Here is a 24,073-nt window from a genome sequence, read left to right as displayed (position 1 = left end):
GGCGGTAGGGTATTTTCGACCAAGCTAAGTTTTCCACCCTGCTAAGCTGGGCCGAATGTTTTGGCTTTTTCTCGTTTTTCCGCCGAATTAGGCGCGCCTCATGCTATCCGGACAAGGAAAACCTTTGGTTTCATTTGAACCGGTACGCTCCAGGTAGGTAAATACGCCCGAGCCCGCAGATGGTCGGTGGGTTCTGCCTGACAGGCGAGCCTGCTAAGCCGGTACTCAACGATTCGACAACCTCTACGATGATGACGGCGGCGACGATGATGGGGACAACATATGAGAGCAACAATGAGCTATATGTGGAACCGCTGACGCGGAACGGAATCCACCATCCAGATATGAGAAGGGAATGGCGTTGGAAATTGCCGTGCGCTCGAAAACTTGGAGCATTATGCAAATTGGCAACGAATTGAATGAAATGGCGGGAATTTGCGAAATGTTGTTCTACTAATATTTCCGCTGGGATCTCCGTCTTCGGTATGTTATTAGTTGCTGTGGTGAAAGGATAAACACTCCAGCTTTGTTTGCGAACGGTGCCGAGGCAGGCTCCTGGATTCATAGAAATTTTGAACTCATATGCTGCTTTGATGTCGATAATTTATGCAAATGGATGTCTTTTGAAGTTTATTGCGATGTTCAAATTGTCGTAACGTTTTTCTGGTTCGGCAGGGAAACACAAATGGGCCAAACTAAGCAGCGTGCAGGGGAAAAATTGGTTCCCATATTCGTGAACATGTTTGTATGAATTCTGGACTAGACGTTCTATAAGATTTCCTTAAACGTGAAGCATTACGCAGCACGCTATGATAAAGTGGCCAGAGGTCCCGGATTTTAAGAACTTGTCACTCATGGCCAGACGTCCCGGGAAGTGTTCCGCATTTTCAAATATGCTGATTTTTGGGGTTTCTATGCCTAATCTTTAAGTAGCGTCAGGAACGTGCAAAAGGAATCCAATTAATTCGAATTTATCGTTGCCTTTGTCGACTCCTAGTATGTGTCAGCTCACGAAAATGTACAAGAAGTTTCTTAGTTTTTCAAAAACTGTGCAAATATCCATCATACGTAGGGGAACCCGGGGCTATTAAGACAGTGGGGGTAATTCGGACCCCCTCGATTAGAAAATAGCAAGACTTTCTAACTATCGTACATATTCGTGAAACCGCTTTTCTGAAACATTAATTTTGAGAACTGAAGTTGATTCTTTGTTCTTTGTAGAAAGGAGATACAACGTGTTTTGTTGTTTTGCCATTCTGAAAACAAAAATCATTATAATGGAAAAGCCGTGATTAAAGCAACAAATAAAAGTGAAAAAATAAAAGGTAAGTGTTTTGGAAAGCTTGAGGTTCCCATTTTATGGAATGATTTTTGTTTGGATGAAAACAGAGATATTTTCGAGACGCTAACCACTTTTGTGCGATATGAACGTACGGGGCTATTCCGACCCCCTATTCCGTGAACCACCGTTCAGCGGCTTGCGGCTGCGAACACCATTGCACACGCCACAGCAAAGAAAATACATAGGCCGACATATCAGATTAAGTTTTTATAAAGTAATTTATTTTTGTTTTGCTTCTTAAGGAGTGTCTTTTGTAACTAATTCATAAGTAAACATAATTCCATTGTAAAAAAAAATTAAAGAAAAATGACGGTCTGGATTGCCCCTACATTGTAAAAGGATGGAAAAACGTAGAGGTTTGCAAATCATCGCCTAGCGCTGCCATTGAGTGGTGCAAATGAACCTTTATGGCACCAACTTTTTTCACATCTATCCACCTACCAGGGCGATTTGCTTAAGTAGGTCCGAATAGCCCCGGGTTTGCCTACATCTAGGGTTGCCACCTATGGAGTGGGTTTGACCCGGAGTTTTTGTCTGCCCTGGAGGTAGACTTTAAGAGAAATATACTTTGAAAACAGACAGAAACTCAGTCCAAATGATTCTTCGACTTTTTACAGCGCTTTTTTAACCTGATGAGTTAAAAGGAACAAATAAATATACACTAATCTATTTCTTCTGGTTGGAATATTACCAAAATTGACTCCCATTCGTCGTAGAGTGTTTTGTACAAGTATAATGTGCACAACTGTTCTGTGCCGGTTACTGTTTTGTTTTGTTTTTGCGTTTGTGAACGGTTTTGTCGGTTTCGTTAGCTTCCCACCAAAAGCACCAGCCACTCTCGCTGCGGAGGATAATCCAAATGAGCATTGCACTTATCTGTAGCTAACGGAAGAAGAATAGTGAAGTAGGACGGATTGTGACATTTAAAAAATGGAGCGATTTAGTGTAATGTAATCTTTCAATTATAACAAAAAGCGAAATATTCTTATCTGAGGATGTAATAAAGTTGATTGGATCTGGGTCATTTGGCATAAGGTCATTTGGCACAAGATTATTTAGCAGAGCGGACATTTGGCATAACGGTTATTTGGCATAATGATCATTTGGCATAATTTGAGAATTGTTCACACTGAAGGTCATTTGGCATCACGGATATTTGGCATAATATTTTATCTCCAGGATATCTGCCATATGGCATAATTTCTAATTTTGCGTAAAGTGGGGGCATAACGGACGAAAACCTGTAAAATCTACACTATACTACAACGTAAAATTATAGTCAAACAATCCATAATTTCAAAAATGAGCAAACACACGAATTTCAAAAATGAAACTCAAAAGTACAGCTCATATTTGAAAGAAGGCAAAATCAGTTATAAAATGTATTCACTCGGAATATAATCAATCGTAATGGAAAAGAACACAAAATTATTATTCAATTAGTTAAGGAGTTATATACAGGGTGTTTGGTTCATGGTTAAGAACCTCTCGATGATTGACTGTCTTATTTGGAGAAAAAAATCGTTCTACACATACCATCAAATCTCAACCGTTGCTAAGTTATTGAACTTTTTGAGTTAAAAACTTAGTTGTCTTAAAATAGCTCTAACTCAAAAAGTATACTTTGTATTTTAAATATTTTAGTTCCATTGAATAGGTGAAAAAATTCCCATTGAATGATGTCCTCACATGTTTCAGCTAATGAGCTTAAGTAACCTTTTCACAGTAATTTACTTAAAATTTAACAATTTCGATCGATTTTTCATTCATTTCGCGAAAATTTTAATAGTTAACATCACCATGTCAATAGTGGAGATTGTTTGTCTAGAAGAGCTGCATAATTTGTTCTTTGACATGATACGCTTATCTTTTCTTGTTTTCATGTGTTTGAGTTATTGAACTTTGACATTTTTATCTCATTTTCACTAATACTAGCTCTTATTGAAAAAATATGGTACTTATTGTACCTTTTCTTATTTTTATTCGAAAGCTAGAAAAATTTTGCAGGGAAAAATGTATTAATACCCTTCAGTTAAGTGTATTTAGTATTCTTTTTGAAGTAAATTAGTTTAAAGTTAATGTTATTTTCAGCATTTTCGTTAATTTCATTAAAAAAGTAAATAATTTACATCACCATTATTACCATCGAAATAATGCATCTCAGCAAGTTCTACAATTCTTTCTTTGACTCCATTCAATTAGCTCTTTTAGTTTCGAAGCAAAATCATTTTTATCACTTCGCTTCATATGCAAAAACAACGATTTCGAACCCACTACAATTGTGATGAGGTCATGCTGTGTTAACTATTAAATTGGAGCGAAATGAAAAGCGATAGGGATAAAGTGTCAAACAACAAGTTATAAAAAATTTTAAGGGACACCAAATGAACAATAGTAAGAATAAATTTAGTTGAATAATAATTAAAATAATTACAAAACTCTCCAAAAACGCCAATTTTGAGTTATTTTACTAGTAGAAAGCCATTCAGTACACTTAACTAAAGGGTATTTGTACATAAATCGAAAGAAAATTTCCAATGAAGACTTGGAAATAACGTTATATAGAATATTTTTTAGATTAGAGTCTTTTAAACACTTGAAAGTCGATTACAGGAAAAGTTTTGAAATGAAATTACAAAGAAACGAGAAGAGATAGGAATATGATGTTGAAGAACAAATTATGAATCGTCCTAAAACCCAACTTTTGGATAATAGTTATTGCTATAATCATAATTCATTATTTTGAGAAAATTAACAAAAACCTCATCAAAAACGCCAACCTTTAACCCCACTTTACCATTCAATTGAAAATTTTCTCACCTTTCCAATGGAACTAAAAGATTTAAAATACGAAGTATACTTTTCGAATTAGAGCTATTTTAAGATAAATAAGTTTTTTACACAAAAAGTTCAATAACTCTGTAACGGTTGAGATTTGATGGTACGTGTAGAACGATTTTTCTCTCCGAATATGACAATCAATCATCCCTCCAGAGGTTCTTAATCATGAACCAAACACCCTGTATGGTGAGATGCGGTAAAAAAGGGAAAAGTTTGAATTTTTATAAATTTTTATAAATTTTTATAAAGTATGTAGCCATATTTTTATGAAATACTTGTTATATGTTTAGCGTAGTACAATGTCCAATTTGCAAAATCCACTTGAGAAAATAAAAAAATATTAATAATTGTCGAAGCCATAGCAATTTCCGCAAAACGCGTTTTTTTCAAAGAGGTTTGCCGTGACTACGATTCCAGTCCAACAGCTGAACAGAAACCATCAAACTAAAAAACATTCATTAGTATATGTACCTGTGGTGTCCTTGAACGATCTTTTAAAAAAAAATCTTCTTTTTGGAAACGGGGACGATTTTTCCAAAAAAATCACTTTTTTCACCTGAAAAAAATATTTAAAAATTCATAACAATAATGTGAAAGTTTTGACGAAAAAATGGAATCATTCAAGGTCACGGCAGTTAAATTACGAACAAGTAATAAAAAAAAGTTTTGAGATCGGTTGAAAACTTTTCCGGCTATCGTAGTCACCGCAAAGACGCTTTTGGGAAACATGATTTCGAGATAATTGCGTTTAAAGTTTCAAGTATAGCAATACCAATACCCATAAGGGAGCAAGATGAAAAGCGCTATAACTTTGCGTCCACTGCTCCGATCTCTATAAAAATTTGAGGTAACATTCTTAAGAACCTGAGCTTTACGATAGGAGAATAAAAAAAAATCCGATTTTTTGGCCGACCTCAACATATATAACCCCTTTAATGGAAAGGCGTTTCGAGTTTCTCTCATCAGAATCCGACACTAACTTAGTGACAGCACTAAGCTAGCACAGGATTGACGCTAGCTCCAAAAAATGAAAACACAATGCGTTTCGAAGCACCCTAGTCCTGCGTCATGCCCAGCAACAAAAGGAGTTCTGATTTAAGCCGATGAGAATTAATGAACCGAAACTTGGTTTAGTTCAACAAGCCATGCAATATGCTATAGGGGAACATGGGGAGACTTGACCAAGCGCAAAATTCTATTTTCCGCTATGGCTTCTTCTATTCGATTCTTAATTTTTTTTTTCAAAAATATTTTTATACTTGTTTCGATCCCTTAAGGTAATTTTGAAAGTTTGGAGTAAAAAATCCTTTCCTTACAGAAAATATTACGTGATTAATAAATTTGCATTAAATGATGTAATTTTTTATCAAACTTTGTATGGACATATCTACTCGACTACTAATTACTATTAAAGGACTAATACACCATCTTAATCCTTGTGAAGCAGTGAAATGATTTTACATAAACTGGAACATTAGAATAGTTATTACTAGAATTCGCATGAAATTGAACGCAATAACTAATGTTGGAGAGACTTGACCAAGATTTTATGGGGAGACTTGACCAAGTGGCGATCAGCTGAAGAAAGATACAAAATTCTTAATATTTATTATGCTTTGGTATCTACTGTTAATGTTAATCACGCCATAAAAAAATCCCACCCCAAACATAAGTATTTATATTTTAAAATTTGTAAGCAAAGTTAGCAATAGTAGGACTGATTTTGTGACGTGTGAGCATGCAATGCAAGCAGTACAGTTAATCCTTAACAAGAAATGCATTTAAAAAATAAAAATGTATCAAATGCAACTCTTTCATATTTTTTACTGCTACCTAAGGATCTCGACAATAGGGAAAAAATAATTACAGTATGTTTTATGTCATTATTTTTTGTTATGATTTTTCAAAATTCTCTGGGTCAAGTCTCCCCACGCCTTGGTCAAGTCTCCCCGCAATGGGGAGACTTAACCAGAAAAAACGATCACAGGAAAACTTTTGTAACTTTTCAAAAATTAAATTAAAAATTCTGCAAAAAATCATGAAGACGTGCAATAACTTTGCGCATTATATCTGAATGATTTTTGGGGGATTGAAGGCTTTTTTAGAGATTTATGCAATTTTAGCTGAAAACCTGGTCAAGTCTCCCCATGTTCCCCTATTTCTTTTTATTGAAGAAAATTTAGGCAAAAAAAACAATTTTTTCTCCACTAAGGAGAAAATTACTTTAAACCACATTTGCGCGTAAGAGCAAAAAATCTATAACCTGATTAGTTATTGGAAAGGTGTTTCTAGTTCCTTTTGTCGGAATCCGACACTAACTTAGTGACAGGACTAACACATTATAATTACTTAGTGCAGCTTTAACCTTATGACACATTCGCTGATAAACTACACATTCGTTCTATGCCAAACGACCTTTAGTGAGATCACTTAGCAAAATTATATCAAATAACCGTTATGCCATATAACCGTTCAGGCCAAAAAACCGTTTACCAGAAATTCAAACTAATTATGCCAAATGTCCTTTGCGTCAAATGTCCGTTATGCCAAATAACCTACAGAATGATCATTTCTCAAAATTATTCCAAATGTCCATTATGCCAAATGTTCGTTATGCTAAACATCCATTATACCAAATTACCTGATGCCAAATGGCTTTATGCCAAATGGCCCGCCCCCAGTTGATTTGTATATTTGCAATGAACATTTTTCGTCATCGCGCAAGACCCAGAGAAATTGTTGGAGGCCCGGAGATCGCCTCCAAAAACCGGAGTCGTTGGGTCAAAACCGGCAACCCTACATACATCTTTAACAGGTTTAAGCGCATTTATCCCAAAAACATCTGGTCACTTTTCGTGAGGCTATCGCGATAAAAAATCGTAAAAGTCGAACAAATTTATTTCCCTGCTACTAAACTGCTGTAGGATTATGCGAAATATTTTCATTAAGCTAAAAACCAATCTTTACACCACTACTGCTGACCGAGAAGAATGTTTGCACACTCTATTTACCGTAAACAAGCCTTCCAACCTGAACAGGGAATGCTTCCCTGTTCAGATTGGAAGGCTTGTTTACGGTGGTTCATTGATGGGGCTCCGGAAATGGTTTACCTTTCTCTTATGAATTTTTTTGGACGACTGATGTGGGATTTGGAAAATTTAAAAAAATGTTTATAGAGATTGTTAAATATTCCCCAGCGCTACGTGTTTGTTTCATGTTTGAGAAGTTCGTTGAGGTTTTCAAATAATATGCATTTTGGTTTGAGGTTTTCAAATAATATGCAGGCGGTATTGTTTTTACACAAGTTTAAGGCAAATACAATCGCAATATTGTGCTATATTTTGCGAAGAAAAATATCTGAAATCCAATTTTCAGCCAATTTGAAAATGATCAATTCGACTCTGATATTATTTGCGATATTTTACAAGATTTTGGTGTCATATATTATACATAACCTCAAAAGAATACCATGAACTATTAGTTAAAATGAAAAGAAAAAAGCATAAACAAGTATGCGGAAGGTAGAACATTTGTAAAAGTTTCCCTGACACGAAAGGGTGGATGCAATCGAAGTTTTGTTAGCTTTATTGCACATTCTCATATTCGCAGCATTGCTTCAGCAGGAAACAGTATCGGCTGCTGATACCTTTTCGCTGTAAAATGGGCTTTGTTTTTATCCCTTTCGCTGGGAGTTAAGTACAGTGCTGCTGCCGATGCTGGTCTTGTTGTTGCGACCGCACGTAGTTCGATGAAATGGGCTGTAATAAAGTCGACTGCAGAAAAAAAGCATTGAATCCCCCTAACCGTGAGACAGAAATCATATAAATCCTGGGGGTTGCGTTTCGAATTCGACAAAGGCGCTCAAGTATGTAGCCAAAGTCTCTCTCCCCGAAAATTTTCAAAAAAAATGCGTTTTGGCGTCTTTTAAGGTTGAGAATGGTGCAAAAATCGAAAACGAAAAAAGCAGTTTTTTTCCAAACCATGTACTAGGTCTTCATAAAAAATTAATCAGCAGTACAGTAACAATATTCAACATCAGCTGATTGATGCTCATGAAGGTCTAATACACGCTGTGGATAAAATAGCTTTTTCGATTTTCGTACCATTGTCCGTTCCTCCTTAACAAATTTGTATCTCGTCTTGTTTGCACAAACTGTTGAGAAGATTGTTATTTCCAAACACCAAAGACGGTCACGAAACTGCGCTTTCTGCATCCATTCGAGCTAGCGACAAAATAGTTACTTTTATATTTGATACTTTATCTGAAAAACAGAATCAACTGATACTTTAATTCTTGTCGCAGTGATTTGTCGAGATGAGTGAGTCGTAGAAGCAACAAGTGGGGTTTCGTCCAAATACGGTGGCTGAAGGTGGAAATGAAGTCTTACGAAAGTCGACTTTATCGAGTTCTACGATGTCAACACTTTATCGAGTTATATCGTTCAAAAAATTGACCCAGGCGAGTCCACTTATTATGCATAACAACTTAAAACACATACAACGGATAATGCTATAATAACTTTGTTTATATATGAGCGGATGATAATAAAAGTTGCATGGACAGAGCATGCTTCGTAGAAGCTGTTTGAATATATGTATTAGAATGTATAAATGGAGTATAAACTGCAAACGTCTAAATAAGACTAAAGAATTTCAGCAGAAGTATTTCTTAAAAAGTTGTCTCCTGAAAAAGTTTTTCCATATATTTTTATTTTTCAAACGACTTTTTTTCACCGAAGGGCCCTGTCTGATTTGATGACTGAAATTTGTGTCTGATTTTTACGTTCTAATACACCTATTTAAAGCGAATTTTACGAAGCATCTTCTCTCCTTGCAACTTTATTTTTGGGCTTTCATAGACAATCTGTTAATAACAGTTCGGCTACAAATCTAGCACCTCTTTCTTGAACAGTCACATTTGGAAGAAAGTATGAAGTGCACGGAATTTCAAATGTTTTTGTGGTGAGAATGTGGATGAATCAACCTATTTCCTCCTACCTAACCTTACAATACAAAACATAATGCGATGGTACCGTTATGCGGAAACCCCTTAGTACATATCAAGAACAAACAAAATACAAATTTCAGTGCTGTGAACAAACTATCCTGCTGAGGAAAACTCAAGTACGGAAATAAATTCTAATCCAGTTTCCAATGCCATTACTTGATTCACAAAAGGGATGGACGTAGCGTAGTTGGTAAATCGATTGCCTTGTACGCAGCGCAACTGGGTTCGAGTTCCGACCCCGCACATAGGGTTAGAAATTTTTCATAGGAGATTTTTCTAACCCGATGAGCCGAATGACCTTAAGGTTAAAACCTCTATAATAGAAATTAAAAAAATGATTCACAAACGGTTGCCAAATGTGGGGCCACTATTCAGGAAATATTGACAACTACAAAAGCTACGCAAAATACTTAAAAACCTGCGACCGGCGGATGACGTGCGTAGTATGGGAATTATTACCCACTTGAAAATATCCGAGGGGGTAATTAACCGCTCGAAATTTTGAACAAATCGACCCATCAACAACCAGGACCACGATCAACGCCTCACTCGAGCAGAGGTTTTTTACCTCAGAACATTGCAACGACCTGGTATAGAACACGGACTCAAAAAGACGTTCAAAAACATATACTGGTTTTCGATGGCATTTTCGTGTATTCAGCAGAGTTTCATAAAACTTGACAACGTATCTAAATTGCTTAGCAACTCATGTTCCCCTAACAGAATTTTTGAAAATCTTTTTATACAACAAAAAATAAATATCTTTTCTTCAACAACTCCTCCCTACTCATATTCCAGTTAGGAAGTTAATTTATAACATTTGACCGAACTGCATTTAACCAAATCTTTTGTGAAAAATGCAAAAAAACGTGCAGGACTACACACGTACAATATTCAAAAGGCGCCAAATCGCGATATACTGTGGGAAGATCACGTGCGCGGAAGCTCTACACTCAACTTTCGATGGAACCATATCATCTCGTCATGACTGACGAGACTTATGTGAAAACAGATTTCCGGCAGCTTCCTTTTCTGTAAAGGTCGTAATAAGTTCCTAAAGATATTCCTGAGGAAGCTGGAAAGTATAAGATATCTAAGCATGCTAAAAAAGAATGATTTGGCAGGCAATTTGCACGTGTGAAAAGCGGAACACCCCGTTCGTGATACCGGAACTGTCAATGGGTTGTAGGGGGAAGTGGCCCGAATCGGACCCCCAGCTGTTTCTCAGCTATGGTAATATTATGAAAAGCGTATATACCATTTTTATGCCTGTCATGTAGCTCTGTTCTATCTCACAAAATTTTGCGGTTCTCAGTTTTCATGTGCCTGCGCTAAGAACGAATGTTGTTTCGGCACGCTTTTTTTTTGAAAAATGTGTAAGATTTTTGTTGGCAACAACAATTAATTAAATCAAATGCTAGTTCACAAGTGCATTATCGTGATTTTGGACCTGCCGGACGATATCTTTTATTTAATATCTTGTTTTGGGTGAGACTATCAACTGTTTCCGTTTAATCGATGTGTGAATATTAGAATATGGGTTGGTCCAATTAGGACATTTTGCTTTATATGCGTTCTGATACAGCATCACAAAAAATCGTTTGAGAGGAAAGTGTACGCAGTCGGACGAGCTTTCAGGAAAACATAAGTTTTCGTAAATCGGTTGACAGATTTCGACGGTATAGCTCATAACCTATGTTAAGGTAATTTGGTCCAGCTCTTACTTTTTATTGTATATTTACTACAAAGTTTTATTTATCAAAAAAAGAACTTTTCATCGAAAATTAATGAAAATCAAATAGGAATAACTTAGTCCAAAATAGGAATTCATTTCTATTGCAAAATATTGAGAAATGGGTGGTCCGAATTGGAACAGGGTTGAGGTAATTCGGACCTTTCATGTACTTTTGCGCAGAACCGTTTTTACACAATACGGTAAAAGATCATAAAAAGTCGCCTTAGAAAAAACCGCGCAATTGATCAGGCTTTTAGGAAAAAGTATTTATTTGTGATACGGTTGACACGTTCCAGTTCTATAGCTCATAAACCCTTACTAGGTCAGAATTGGCCCAGTTCCCCCTACTTAAAAAAGCCTCTAAAAGCGTCCACCTCCAATTCTGCGATTCCACGATAGTTCTACGGCCAAATTTAACGCCGCTAACTCCAAATATGTTCTGGAATGGAATATTTGTTAATTTGTTTATTTTTTATTTCTTTCAATTGACCATTTATGATCTAATTGAAACTTACTTAAATTACTATACAAAATAAGTAAGAAACTAAAGAGGTTGATTTCATGCCAAAGCATGTTAATCCCTTAAATACACCGGAATTGTTGCCAATTGAAAAATACATGGCTATCAAAAATCACACACTACGGAAGCATTCTGAACAAATCAAATCAGATATTAGTTAAAAATTGATCTACACGCAAAAACGAGTTGGCCTTAACATTGTACAAGACTTTATTAGCAGTATTAAGAGGAAGGTACGTGCATTTGGTTATTGCTATGAAATTGAATAAAACGAACACGGAAAAAGCAATACTATGCTTTATTTTATTCCCTGAAAGTTTGAAAGCCGTGGCGAATATTGGCGAACGTTTTCTTCTGATGCCATTTGATTCCTTACACTCTTTAATACGCACGTTTGAAAATCTGTATGTACGAAGTCGTCGTTTGCACAAACGCAGTAATTTGATGCGATTGTTTTGTAAGCTTATGAAAACCAGTACCATCTTAGAAGAAGTTCACACTCGTCACCCGTACGGGCAAGTATCAAGGAAGAACATCTGATCGCAAACGTAAAAGCACCAACCACAGTGAACATGGAAATGTATAGTAGTGAGTTAGAAATGAATGACCCCCAAGACACAGTTGGTGAGGAAAATAATACTTCCCAGCTACGTAAATAAGTCTCCACACGCAATGGCCAGCTGTTCGCATGAGATGTGGGTTCCGGACAACCACTAAGCTAATTTAATCGTGTTTATAGTTTGCATCGTGTAAATATATACAAGACCCTAAGCTCAGTTCAACTATAACATTGAATCGAGTCAAATAAACGAAGTATTTCAAAAAAATGAAAAAAATGTGACCAAGATGGAGCACTAAAACTCTCCAAAAATGAGCATTTTATCGATAATGCTGCATTAAACAGTACTTCGATATAATACCAAATGTTCGCCAGAATAAAGTTCGTTATTTAAACGCGAAGTTTTTAAATGATAGAGGAGACCGGAGCTTATTAGCGATGTTTTCAGTTTTCCTTTTTTACCGCTTTGATGTAGGTAGATCTTGAATAATAGAACACGTGGCATGAAAGGGCAGACTGTTGAAAACATCTCTAAATTTTATTAAAATGATTGATGCATCGTGTCCATTTTTATAGACAAAAATATGTGACGCGGAAAACCCGCCAACTTACCCCGGTCCAGGCCAACTTACCCCATCCGCATATTTTATAATAAACTATTTAAACAATAACTTTTGTTTGTGGATAGAAGTAATATCTATACCGATACTGAAAGCTCTTTTCAAGTACTATCGGAAAATATAATCATTCGGAAATTGATTGAAAATCAACATAAATAACATCGAAAACACAATATCACCCACAACTTCTACAAAACAAAATGTTTTGCATCAAAAACACTTTGGATAATGTGTTTCACATAACTTGACGTTCACAATGAGAGGCAGCGCTTTATGTCTAATAGAATCGGAGAAAAAGGGATTCCGCCAACTTACCCCAACCGCCAACTAGCCCTGTGCTCCCCTATACAACTCGAATTTCTGTATTAAGTAGAGTACTCTTAGTATAAACACCAGATATAACGCTCAATTTGATGAGAACGATATAGCTGAGGAGAGAGTTTTTTGGTTTCCGCATCATCAAACGTCAGTATTACTGATATACGACCCCATTTACCCACGAATTAAATAAAATTGTGTATTATTAACATTTCTAAATTGAAAATCGTACATAGTACCAATAGAACAAATGGCTGTGATTTTTCCCAATTGCTGTTAAATCACACGTTATACACTCAATCATACAAGTATCTGCCAATATTGGTTTCCAATTTTCACTCGCTTAATCACTGTAACCAGCAGCAGCATTTACGCTTTATATGGTTACCAATTATTGTCCATGTAAGTATGAAAACGTTGCAATAAACAGCGCATTGACATCAAGAGGCAACTAAGAAAAGCAACTAAAATGTTGCGACTGGTTGAATCTATAAGCCTATAACTTGGGATTTACGTTTCAACTCCATGTGTTCAGTATGCGTTTCTCAGTATCAGTATGTGATCAGAATCCGGGATAGATGAGAGGAAGAAAAAATCAAAGCAACTGAAATCGACTCAAGTGTACCTCTTCTCCCTTTTCTATACACCCAATGCGAGTGTTTTCGGAATTGGGCTCTGATCCGCTCACATTTTGGTTTGAATAAAACGCGTTTCCGAGAGAACCATACGTCTTCGCTATCTGTACATTGATGCGAAAGGTGCAACAGCTTTAGTGAAAACTGTTGTCCAAATTATAGTAAACTAAATCTGCAATACGACAGACATTTCAGCATTCTTCATGAAGCAGAACATTTCTTCCAATATTAATGGTGGTTGTGAAAAAAGTGAAGAGCTTACTATTTTTATTCTAAATGGAAACCAAGTACTGAGAAGATTAGCGCCAATTAATTTATTTAATGAATTGACGAATTGACTAAGAAAGCAGAACTGGAAGCCCGTAATTCAATAATTTCAGTTCACCATAAAATCGGATAAATTTTAATATTTTTACGAAAAATTAAACAAAAATATGTCCTTCCGCGGGGTTCTAAAGACAAAAACACTACATAAATATACTGTTTCAATGTTTAAAAGCTTATTTTGCTTTTTGCTAACTTAAGTTGGGGAATGTCAGAAACACAACTCGATGGCGTGTAAACGATGATAGTAAATTCAATTGCCAGGATAAACTAGGACCACCACAGCAGACAAAAGATTCAAAAGTTTCGCTGGCATCAAATTGATTGCAGTATTCTATTCTATTCTAACCCTTACACAGCCAGTATTGAAAAGCATCCTGGAAAACACTACAGTTATTCTATAGTGTTTTTCTTGTCAATATTAATATTTGAAGCATGTTTTCATATGTCGCAAATATTAAAACGGCCAGGCCTACTGTGCAGAGTTGGGATTAAAGATGTTTCAAAATTAAACGGCAATCAAATTATTCAATTAATGAATAATTTGATTAACGAATCATTTTGAACCTTAAATGAGGAAGAAACGAGCACAACCGTACCAACCGTTTCCGTTTAAAGGGAATATGATAAATCGTTGGGAGTGACTTTGCTAAGAAGGTTAATGTCACTCCTTTGGTCCTTTATGATGGGACAGAGGTATTTACACCTTGCCCTGGCTAAAAAGCCTAGGATAAAGCGCCTTTGCTCACTCATTACACTTTTATCTTAAAATTCTCGACAAACATGATTAGGTTTATGATTAGGGCTCAACTGTCAAAACTCACTTTGGGGGACAATTCCGGACGAACCGCCAATCGCCCAACACAGAGAGCAAACGAAAGAAATGCATTTTCTCTTTCGTTGACTGCTATGCACCGTGCTTGGGTACTGGCGGTTCCTCCAGAACTTCCCCTGAAAGTGAATTCCGACATCCGGCCCCTAAGCCCCAATCAGATATTTGTCGAGAATTGAATTATTTTTTATTTTTATATTATTAATAAAACAAGAAAAAACTAATAAAACGAAGAGAACATCAGACAAATGAAAATAAACCCTACTTAAGTAGCATTACTGAGAAGCTCTAGCAAAGCCTCCCCTAGAGCTTCATGCGGTCCAAACGCAGACAATGACGCGACTACCGGAGGACCAAAAGTACCATTCAACGATTCAATTAAAATTTAAACGATCTCACCGGTATGTCCGTTCAGTCGTGCCGAAATACTCTGTTGCTGAACACATCAATCTGCAGACTTCGGGCCACTTCCTAACCATCCGTGGAAGCTCACTCAGCTTATATTATATCAGTGGCGTTGCTTGACTTAATCCGCTCTTCACTTCTGGAGGTACTTCAATGGCAGGGCATGTATAACTTTCGGCTGAATCCGGTTTCTGCTGCCGCCTACACCACTCCCGGCGAATTCAGTGCATCCATTCCATCAACTCGATTGGTTTATTTCTTCACCACACACTCCAACCGATCCATTTTCTAGAAATCACGACAAATGTTTCCACACTGAGACCTCTTAACGTATTTATTCCTGTTCGCAGAGCAAAAATCTGGCATCAAATTGATTGCAGTAATTTAAAAATAGAAAAATGCAGAAGAAAGTCTATTCAGTGAGGGGAAGAATATGCGGTGTGTTCTCTTCCATATGTCGGAAGTGATGCTGAAATTTTCAAGGGCATCCATATTTATAGCTTCAAGTTATGTTAAAAATATATTTCACAAACTTTACGTAAATTGAAGGGTACCAGTAATCAATGTTAAGTGATTTTCTTCCAATTAGTAAACAATGTTTGTAAACTGTTTATCAAGGGAAAGATCTACTCTGTGAAATATAACTCATTTGCAAATTTGAAAACAAAGATTTATGTAATAATGTAAATAATTCCAACCCACTCGAAAATTTCAACATACATTATACAATCTTCATAACTTCATCTATTTTGAAATAAATATTTATGTTGTCAAGTAGGCGGCGAAACCTAGTTGCCTCATTTGGCCAAAATATTGACCTGCTTAGTCCAGATAAACTCACGAAGTCTCGACGATTTTCCGAAATTGTTTTTTTTTTCATTTCTTTGTAGAAAAATCAGTATTATTATTACACACGCTTTCGAGCACACCAGGAATTGCATTGAATGTGACAACGCCTTTTGCCTTTGTTTTATAGATCGAGGAATTCTCCCAAACTAGAAAAAAATAGTCTGCTATATTTTTATTTCGGTAGTTCAGTGATATGAAAAGGATTAATTTCATGAAAAAATTAAGGTCTGTTGAAGGATCTTAATCTTTAATTAAATAAATAAGCAGTTGTTCTCACTTTTCTGACAATATTGCCGAACATATTATGCAGAAGCACACAGAAATCATGTCATAAAAGAATGTCAGAGTCAAATTCGCGTGATGCCACAGAACTGATGATCGAGTAAATATGAGTTGGACTGTTTCTTCACATCGCCTGCCAGATCAGAAATTTTATTGCAAATTTTGACATTATCTCCTCTGAAATAATCCTTGGAACGGGAAACCTACGTCTAGGGGGGACAAGCCCGGTTTACAGCACGCTACGAGCCTGCGCAAGTGTAATGAATTTGTTGACATTAGCGGCATTTTTAAACATGAATTTATTTGGACGACTCAGTGCGTTAGCTTGACTGAGCCATGGGCTCTTATGTTTTTACAATGTAAAACTTAAAGTAAAAGAACTAAGTACAGAACACAAACGTTCTGCTAAATTTTAAGTTTGTCTCCAATGCCATCATTACGGTATTTTAAGGCGACGGATGGAGCTTTTTCTCAGGAAACATTGTGAAATCAGTTTACGCCTGGTATTTGAAGGTGACGGAAGGAATATTTTTCGAGAGACAGCACGCACAGATCGGTTTACTGAGTGGAAAATTTATTGGGAAATTCACTCCACCTCTATCATACAAAAATCCGAAGAATTTATTCGAGTTTTTGTTCCTTTACCACCGTTATTTAAAGAAGACCCAGTTGATGGTAAAATGAATGTCGAACAAGATTCGTCATCGAAGACTGCAACTTTTCGTGTAAAATCATAGACATTGAACCTGATATCCTTTCGGATCAAAGATCATCTGCTAAGTAGCAGATATGATTAAGTCAGAACTGTGATATCTTCTCTAAAGCAAGCGATAGACATTACTAACAATAAGTATTTCATAAAGGACTACCGCAACTGCATACCCGCACACACAAAGTTGAAATAGATGGTGTGATCACCGAATCGGGCTTTCCGTGAACCTACTGAAGCACGGGGTTGGCTGTTTGAAAGACTCCTTGCTCGAATTAGCTTTAAATGATTTTGAATTACAATCGAACAGGATCGAGCAACTTTCTATGCTTCTACGAACTCGTATCGGGTAACCTTTAGTGGGACCGCTTTACCTATTTATCAAACAGTAATGACAACTGCAAAAGCTGCGTCAAATAATGCAAACTCAGTAGCTAATACCACCAATGAGAAAGCTACTGCTAATGACGGAGAGTTGGCGCTCGCAACCCGATAGAGAAAGAAGTTCTGGAGAACACCTGATCGCTAACATCAAGACAGTAACCACGGTGATGACACGGATGTGTGCGACGACGAGAGAGAGTCGCGCGTATGGAATCGGACAGATTCTCGCTATAATTAGTTTTTAATTTTTATTTTTTAGATCTTGCAAATATAAAAAAGCCACACGGCACCGTGAAACTAACGCCTTTAGTCGTGTCAAATAAACGAATTAAAAAAATAAATATTATGACATTTGTACACATAAAACACGTAGACTTTGTCACAATTCGTCGAGTTGAGTCGATCGGTGTATCAATAAAAACATGCTAGGTCCAGGATCAAATTTTGAAATTTGAAGCATATCGATATACTTTGCTCATAATGAAAAGATAACCCGTTACTTCCCTTCTAACCACACGGATGGGAATACATGAGATAGGGTAGACGTGCCCTTATTCATCTCATTAGTCAGTATGTCACATTATTTAATTGATAACTCGACTTATAGTGACTGGATTGCGCTTAAATAGGTATCATTATCTTTGCTACGTACCTAAGAAGAAGTACATGTAAAAATTTTGCCTGTAAAATGTAAAATGCTCCCGTTTGAGCGAAGCGAAAAGTCGAGTACAACGTACCCTTATTCATCCTACCATTTAAGCTAATGCGTTGAATAGAGATAGCAGATACTGCTCTAACTAACATGTTCAAATGGGTGAGATGAATAGAGGAGCTAAGATGAATTAGGGAGCAGTAACTCTATGTGGAACACAAACCTTGAGAAAAAATGTGCCGCAACCAGAGAGAGACCGCACACAGAAAAACATTCGCGTCCTCTGTCTGGAACGGGGTGAAGTGCGAAAAAGCTCCCCAGTCTTTCATTGTTCGAGGCTGGGTAAACTTGAAATAAAGCAACCACCAATCGCAAGGTTTAAGAACCGGAACAAGAGCTCGTTTGCTGGATGGATGTATGTATGGAAATGAGACTAATTCCCCTGGTGAGGAATGCCATTGGCTGAAGCTGAGCTTGTTGTTGTTGTTTGTTGTTATTTTGGCTTGCGAGTCGCGGAACGACAGAAGAAGCTTTACGATAGGAATGGAGTCGCAGCATGCTGATCGGGGACTTGAGTTTATTGCGCTTTGGATGGGAAGCGGTAAAATGTTGAATGTTCGCGTATCCGTGCGACGTAGAAAATAGGAAATATTCGTAACGTAAATATGAAAATTTTACGATTATGGGGGGGAGATTTTTTCAACTATGCTAGAATAAAGTTTTATTCGGCTAGTTAAAGGATAGAGGAATGACGTTGAGTTTAAGTGTTTCTGACAAAAACTACACTACACCTGTTAGTAGGCCTGAGTAACCTGAGAGGGAAAATGTTTTCCCAAAAAACTGATTACGCCAATACAAAACATTTAACAGCCTTCTACCTGTTCAAACAAATGCTGACATTAATGGGATATTCGTTTTTGACAGTGCACTACACCGGTGTAGTCGGTGCTACACTCATTCAAACTTGGGTGTAATCAGTCTATCTCTTTCTTTGCACTACACCGGTGTAGCACCAAGAAAAAACGAAAACGCCATAAGAAGTTTGTCCTTATTTTTCCCATGCATCTCCGGAGACGAAAAAAAACGAGGCTCCGACAGCGCAAGATGTCAAAATTGTTCGTGCAAAAATGAGCTGAAGAAAACTTGTTTGATTGAAATTTGTTGAAAAGTCCAGAAATAAATCTGGCAGTCAACGTACATAAAGCGTGAGTGTGGAAAACCGTTTACGATCCGCGAGTGGAGAACAATTTTTTTGTGAAGAGCGCAAAGCCTTGTTTAGTTCTTTCATTACCTGTGTTGAGAAATCGTGCCCATCAGAAGAAGAAAATTGTTATCTTGTGATAATTATATTCTGTTGATCGATTTCTCTCAGAATGGAAGGTTAAGCGAATCTGATTTGCCGAATGCTTTCAGATTACACAAAAGCGACTAGAAATGCAAGGAAATATGCCGTGCTGTGCCTACCATCGTATCTTATCCAGCTGAAAGTCAGATAAGTAAAAGTAGTTAGATGCTAGTGAATGGGTCCTGTATAATATACAAAAACTATGTTTATGTTTATTACCTTCACCAACAGGCCCCTTGGCCCCAATGGTGGTTGCTTAAACTAGGGTGGGTGCTCCTATAGTTGAGGTGTACCAATAGTTGCAGTAGTGGGTTATACGCCAAACTAAGGTACCAACCATCAACAAATATTTTTTTATCGATTCATCGCACTAAAATTATGCGACAATAAAACTGTTATCTTGGAAATTTGCTCAAATAACTATTGAAAAAAATGATTTTCTTAGAATTTTGAGCTCCCTTGCACCTATAGTTGATATAGTGTACCTATAGTTGCAAGTCCCATAAGAAAGCAATGGGATTTGCAACAATAGGAACCGAAATTAGCGATTGCACCACTATTGGTACATGTGTTCCTATAGTGGTACAAGCAGTTTTGAATACATAAATTGGTTATTAAACCATCTTTATATTTTACCTATGAAGTAGTGACTGAAAGCTTTCGTTTAATGTGTTGTCATTGCCCATAGGTCTATTCATCGATTTTTTATCATAAGTTTTCCTTAAGTATGCGACTATTGGTACATCCACCCTAATTACTTTTTAAAATTGCCAATATTTTCGCTTTTATCGCATTCCGCGTCCGGTTAAAGTCAAAGGCCGTCGCCACACTGTTAAAAATTCGCTGGAGTCCGGTAACAGCGCTCTGGCAACCATAGTTGATTCTCCTGAACGGAACTCGCAGAAGAAAGTTATTGCGTAGAGTTCGAACGCGGGCTTGAAGATCCGGCCGTCTGAGGATTGTAGGGAAATCCACTCTGGCAGAGAGTAAGTCCGAGACGAACAGGACTCGAGAGCAGTCCCTCCGAATGCTGAGTGTATTGAGGTGTGTTAGCTGGAAACGGTTTTCATAGCTCGGCAGCTGAAATCTGTTTCGCCATGGGAGATACCGAAGGGCGAAGCGTATGAACCTGCATTGGACAGCCTCGATTCTGTCAATCCTATTCTGGTAGTACGGATTCCAAACAGCAGAACAATATTCTAACGTTGAGCGGATCAACGCGCAGTAAAGCGATTTAAGACAGTATACACTGATAATATAAATTCGTAAATATAATGAAATCGATCATGTAATGCACGAATTCATTCGTCGTTTTCTACAACGAAGTATTTTCGTGCATTGTAAACGGTAGGTTTCGTTCATTTCATGAACAAGAATGGCCGCTTGGTGAACGAAAACTTTCGTAAATTTTACACATTTAATGTACACTGCACGAATGTAATCGTTGATAACGACATTATTTTTCGTGAATGAAACGAAATTTTTTGTTTATTTTAATAAACGTTTGTGTATATTACGAACGATTTCGTTGGTCGCACGAATTCATTTCGTTTATCTTAGCAAAGTTTTCGAATTGTTTTCAGTCGATTTTATGGGATCAATGTTTGACAACATCGATTTTTTTTTAATTTAAAAAAAATCGATGTGGTCAAATCGATTTTATTGTGGTACGAAGAAATGGCCGCTTAATGAACGAAAGTTTTCGTAAATTTTACCTATTTAGTTAACATTGCACGAATGTTATCGTTGATAACGACATTATGTTGCGTTAATGAAACGAAGTGATTCGTTTATTTCAATAAATGTTTATGTATATGATGAGCGATTTCGTTGGTCGCACGAATTAATTTCGTTTACTTTAGAAAAGTTTTCGTATTTATTAACCTCTTATTGTTTTCAGTCAATCTTTTGCGATCGATATTTGACAACACCGATTTTTTTTAATTAAAAAAAATCGATGTAGCCAAATCTATTTTATTATGGTACGAAGTAGTTTACATTGCACGAATGTCATCGTGAATGAAACGAAATGTTTCGTTTATTTTAATAAACGGTTGTGTATATTACGAACGATTTCGTTGGTCGCATGAATTCATTCGTTTATCTTAGGAAAGTTGTATTTAATATCATATTATTTTGACATTGCTTCGGTAGACAAAAACTCAAACTTCTTCATACAAAACCAACGAGCAGTTCGCGATGGCTCAACTGAATCCGTATTGCTCCAGATTCTGGATCAACTGGAAGCGAAAGAGATTCAGGAAATCGCGTGGTATTTTTGATAGTCGTTTGTGCGTGCGTTCAGTAATTTTTGGTTTGCGGGGAAACAGAAGGCGTTTACCTCACTGGAATTGGAGACGGAAAATGAGAACGGTCCCAAATGAAGTCTAAAGACAAAGGAATCCGCAGGCCAGGAAAGTGCCAGCGATTTTTATAAATCGGACAAGGTATGCACATAGGTTGAAAGTAAAGTGACCAGGCGAGAAAATTAAGCCAATTTATCCGGATTTCAACGGCGTAGGTGTTTTCCCAGAAAAAAAACGCACTTCAAGAACCAGGACGAGTATGCTGCTGGAGATACATCGGACGAGAAGGATATAAGGACCACTGTGGGAAACATTCCGATGCACTGGTACGATGAGTTGGATACGATTAAGATGCAAACAAATTGACCAAACTGCCGGAAACTGATGCCATCGATTATTTTCTGATCATGGAATGGAAGATCCGAACTTTTGGCGAACAGTTTAGAATCCACAAACTGGTCAAAATATTGTGCTGAGTGATGAAGACGTTCGGCTCATGAAGCGTATTATGGCTGGGAGAAATCCGGACGATCAGTACGACGATTATCAGGTTAATTTTTCAATTATCGCTCGTTAGTGAATTTTCTAATATTAGTCTTTGCGGCCCTGGATTGAGAGGTCCACATCAGAAGTAGAAAAGATGCCCATTCGTAATATTACGGATCAAAAGCGTTCATTTTTGCCAAGTAAATCGGAGAAGCTGAAAATCCTTGGCCTTGTTCATGCACTCAAGATGGGTTGGATTAACACACATGCCGAGGTAGAAAAGCAAGCCGCTTTGAACAAAGGCCCTAAGTCCTACATGGTTTGGGACACCGATCAAGGAAGAAATGCGTCGCATTAATGATCATGTTGTCGCTCTTAAGAGACCGCTACCGGGACATGCTGAGTCCTACGATCCACAACTGGAATATTTATTTAACGAACGAGAACTGGCCGAATAAAACAGTCACGGGGAAGAACCGTATAAAAGAAAATTGCATTATATCCCTCAAAAGTACAATTCGCTCCGAGAAATTCCCTAATTCGGCAAATACAGTCGGGAACGGTTCTTACGGTGCTTGGATCTGTATTTGTGTATTCGTGGTAAATAAACCCGGGTTACTGTTTGTTGTAATATCTAAGTCCAAAACTTCCATCTCCGAGGGATTTGCAACCGTTCCTAACGCTGCAGAATTTGATTAATAACCGCTTACCGATATTATTCGCGCCATTATCATTGCGCCGAAAGGAGAATATCTGATCACTGGCTCAGACGATCAGACGGTCAAAAGTAAGCGTGTTTGCTTTAATCTGGTCTCAGCTATCAATTCCCATCGTTCTCTTTTCAGTATGGGAAGTCTCGACAGCACGTTCCTTCAAACTATTCAAACGAGGGACATCGTTCGCTCGTGGTATCCTGGTGTCCGAACAGTTAGTTGCAGTGGCCTCGGGAAAGCGACTGCCGTTGGTCAATCCTAGTGTTGGCGACAATTCAATCAATCGAAAAACAGACCATTTGCTGGCGGAGGCACCAAAATCCGAAGTAGTTGACAATTAACGTATCGCCACTGCCGTCCAGTGGATGGAAGTTACGGAAGATAAACGGAAATCCGGCGTTCGTATTGTTATCAATCATTTCAAGAACATTAAACAGGTTACGGGGCACGGGTGGGGGATCAATTCGCCGCTGTCATGCTGGAACCTGCCAATCGTTCAGTATTGATTCATCAGTTGTCCAAACGACGGCCACAGTTGCCATTTCCGAAGAGCAAGGGGCTGATTCAGTGTGTATTGTTCCATCCGGTGAGATCCTGCGACGTACAGCAACAAGGACTCCATATTCTACCTCTTTTGAAGCTCTTTTGACGTTGACTGTTTGACGATTGGTGCTCGTAAATATTATTAAGTCTTTCGTAAATAACAGTGAACAATTCGTTTGCCTTATGAAGTCGTTTTGTAATAAGCCAACGAAAGTCGTTTCGTGAATTTCACGAAAAACTCATAATAAAAAATGTTTCAATGGAACTACGAATGATTTATCATATGTACGAAAAATTCGTGTATTTTATGAAAATTGTCAGTACGAAACTAATTCGTAGCGGTTTACAAATATATTCTATCAGTGTACGTCCCTGAAGTTTTTCGCTATTCGGAAGATGAACCCCAGCTGTCGTGATGCCTTATCCACGATTTATGAAGTATGTGGTTTGAATGTTAGTGCCGAATCCATGATGACTGCGAGATATTTGATGTGAGAGTGTCTTGGAATGCTCGAGCCGAAGAAATGGTAGTTAAACTGAGTCGGATGGCGTTTCCGCGTGAACGTAACGATTGAGCATTTGCTCGGGTTTAAAACCATACTGTTTAGATCACACCACGTACTAAAGCTGTCCAGTTCCCTCTGAAGAAGCTCGGCATCGGTTTT

General features: G+C 37.4%; 1 protein-coding gene and 1 pseudogene across 13 annotated transcripts in view; both read left to right on the top strand.

The window, feature by feature from the left end:
• LOC131690758 (collagen alpha-1(XVIII) chain) overlaps window positions 1-24,073 on the top strand; it is a 1,092,580-nt gene that overhangs the window by 634,406 nt on the left and 434,101 nt on the right. The gene's annotated exons all lie outside the window — the stretch shown is intronic.
• On the top strand, window positions 180-23,516 carry LOC131692645 (ribosome biogenesis protein BOP1 homolog; annotated as a pseudogene).

This window comes from Topomyia yanbarensis, chromosome 3, assembly GCF_030247195.1.
Source record: "Topomyia yanbarensis strain Yona2022 chromosome 3, ASM3024719v1, whole genome shotgun sequence".
NCBI classification, from domain to species: Eukaryota; Metazoa; Arthropoda; class Insecta; order Diptera; family Culicidae; genus Topomyia; species Topomyia yanbarensis.
The sequence above is the reverse complement of the archived record's forward strand: the minus strand, read 5'-3'. Positions and strand labels throughout refer to the sequence as shown.